This window comes from Gossypium arboreum, chromosome 9 (genome assembly GCF_025698485.1).
Source record: "Gossypium arboreum isolate Shixiya-1 chromosome 9, ASM2569848v2, whole genome shotgun sequence".
In the NCBI taxonomy this organism is placed as follows: domain Eukaryota; kingdom Viridiplantae; phylum Streptophyta; class Magnoliopsida; order Malvales; family Malvaceae; genus Gossypium; species Gossypium arboreum.
The window spans coordinates 21,105,543-21,108,689 of record NC_069078.1 but is presented as its reverse complement, the minus strand read 5'-3'; the positions used below and the strand labels follow the sequence as shown (position 1 = coordinate 21,108,689).

At 40.4% G+C, this 3,147-nt stretch overlaps 1 non-coding gene across 1 annotated transcript; it reads left to right on the top strand.

Annotated features, from left to right (window-relative positions):
• The first annotated feature begins 2,837 nt into the window (after positions 1-2,837).
• On the top strand, positions 2,838-2,944 carry LOC128281301 (small nucleolar RNA R71). Its single transcript, XR_008271514.1, has one exon. It is a non-coding gene; the product is annotated as a small nucleolar RNA R71 (small nucleolar RNA).
• Positions 2,945-3,147: the final 203 nt, after the last annotated feature.

Here is a 3,147-nt window from a genome sequence, read left to right as displayed (position 1 = left end):
AATCATGTAATGAGTAGGAATTTGAACATGAAAAAGATGATGACTTGTCCTATAAATGAAATTTGTGTGATAGAAAGATAAAAATGACACGAAAAATACAGACAACTAAGAGAAATAGCATTATAAATGAGTGTAATTAAAGGGGAAAGAGTAAACAAACGCTAGAAAGGGGAGAATGGATGTCAAAAATGAAGTTGGAGGCGGCGCACGGGCGTGGCAGGGAGGCCATGTAGAGCTGCAGCGGCTAGGGTTAGGGTTTTTGAATGGAGAAGAAAGTGAATAGTGGAAGGTATTTATATATTTTTGGGCCACACGGCCAGGGCACACGCCCGTGTTCCCCAATTTTAGCCCGTGTGATTTGCGAATTTTGAATTTGAGCATGTCTAACATTTAGTACACGCCCGTGTTCCTTGGGCGTGTGGGTGCACACGACCGTGTCGCATGGCCGTGCCTGGCGTTGTTCGCTTCTCCCACGCCCGTGTCAATCTAAAAGGTTCGACCATGGGTGTTAGACACGGGCATGTCGTATGCCCGTGCTAGTTTCTCAGTTTCAACCATGGGTCTTCCACACGGGCATGTCACACGCCCGTGTAGTTTTGGCAGGCTCGACCACAGCCATGTCGCATAGCCGTGGCATTTTATCGTAGCTTGTGTTTGGGGAATTCCTTGCCCTGTTTTCACACCGCCATAAGCACGCCCGTGTGCTTGGCCGTGTCTCTGTGGAAAACCTGTATTCAAGAGCTCTGTTAGTAAGTTAGGTGTTGAAGACTAAATTTTAAAAGAAGTTAATACAATTAGTGCTCAGGTTGCTTCCCGATAAGCGCTTATTTATAGTCTAAGCTCGACTTACCTTTCTGTTGAATGATCATGGTGGTTCGAGGAGTTTATACTCCTCATTCATGCTATCAATCTTAAAATAATGTTTTAAACGGGTGTTGTTTACCTTAAAAGTACCGAACTTAGGATGACTCACCTCCACCATACCAAATGGAAAAATGCTGAGTATCGTAAGAGGGATTTCTTCATTCGGTGTGGTAGTGACAATGTGGGGATCTACGGCATCTAATAAGACTTTATCTCCAACTATGAGTTGATTTGGAGAGGTATCAAGCTCGTTCTGACGTAGTTTCGGTTTATCGTGTTCTCAGTTTATGTATTCGCCATTCATCTAGCTCCTATATTTGCAGCTTCGTTCTTCAGGAATAGATCCTTTACTATTGTTTGAGAGTGGCTCATGTACTTCTTTCAGACTTATCTCCTGTAAAGTGGGTTGTATCATGTGGTCAGTTTTAAGAGAATGGGTTAAAAAATAACCTTCAATTTCTGATATGTTGTCAGAAATGTGAGCTTGAAGGGTGAGTGTTTCGTCTCCTACGCGAAGCGTGAGCTCACCTGTGCCAAACATCAATAATTATTTTAGCAGTTGCTAAAAAGGGTCTTCTTAGAATTAAAGGGTGTTGCTATCCTCCTCTATGTCTAAAACAATGAAGTCAACGAGAAATATAAATTTATCGATTTTGATTAGCACATCTTCAATAATACCCCTAGGAAATCTTATAGTTTTATCTGCTAGTTGAATGCTCATCCTAGTCTGTTTGGGTTTCCTGAGACCTAGTTGCTTAAACATTTTATAAGGCATGACGTTGATACTAGCCCCTAAATCAGCTAATGCATTATTAACATCTAAACTACCAATTAAGCAAGGAATTGTAAAACTCCCTGGATCTTTTAGCTTGTTATGTAGCTTATTTTTCAGAATAGCTGAGCACACTGCGTTTATCTCTACATGCGACTCCTCGTCCAACTTTCGCTTATTTACTAAAAGCTCTTTTAAGAATATCATTGCATTTGGCATCTACAATAGGGCTTCAATAAACGATAAGTTAATATGTAATTCTTTTAAGAGTTTATGGAATTTACCAAATTGTTCATCTGAGCAGTCTTTCCTTGTCGCGTTGAGGTATGGCACACGAAGTTTATATTCGACATTAACTGTTTTGTTTTTATTGTTATCTACCTCACCTTGACCATTGCTTACCACAGTTTCTTGCCTCGGTTCTGGTTCAGGCTCAACAACTCCTTCTTCATCTTGAATATTAATTGCGTTGAGCTCTTCCCTTGGGTTGGGTTCAGTATTACTTGGCAAGCTACCTTGTGGTCATTGGGAGATTAATTTGGAAAGCTGGCCTATCTGAGTTTTGAGCCATTGGATCGACGCTTTTTGATTTTTAAGTGCTATCTCAGTGTTCTGGAAACGAGCTTCTAACACCGAAATAAACTTTGAGAGCATCTCTTCAAGGTTCAACTTCTTTTACTGTTGGTAGGGTGGTTGTTGGTAGCCTAGTGGTGGTTGTGGTCTTTGATTTCCTTGACCGCTCCACGAGAAATCAGGGTGGTTCCTCCAACCTGCATTGTAAGTGTTACTATATGGATTGTTTTGAGGTCGAAGATTATTACCCATGTAGTTTAATTGCTCGTTATCCATGTTGTGGCCATAAGGTTGGTATTCGAAATGGCTTGTTCCACCCCCACTTGCTTCGCACTGCATTATTGGGTGAATCTGCGAAGAACTAAGAAAACCATCAATCTTTTTATTTAAGAGTTCTACATGATTAGAGAGCATGGTGACCGAATCGATGTTATAAACACTGGCTGTTTTCATTGGTTTTGTCCTTATGACTTGCCACTAATAGTTATTCAGTGACATCTCCTCTATAAACTCAAAAGAATCTTCAGGTGTTTTATTATTGATGGTTCCACCAGCAGCTGCGTCAACCATTTGTCGAGTTGAAGGATTTAGGCCATTATGGAACGTTTGAACTTGGAGCCAAAGCGTTAACCCATGGTGAGAACACCTTCTCAAAAGGTCCTTGTATCTCTCCAATGCATCGTAGAGTGTTTCTAAATCCATCTACACAAAAAAAGAGATATCATTACGTAATTTAGCCGTTTTAGCCGGCGGAAAATATTTTAGTAAATATTTTTCAGCCATTTGTTCCCAAGTAGTAATTGACCCTCATGGTAACGAGTTCAACCACTGTTTAGATTTGTCAACCACTGTTTAGATTTGTTCCTTAATGAAAAAGGGAATAACCAAAGACGAATGGCATCATCAGAAACACCATTAATCTTAAATGTATCGCATAG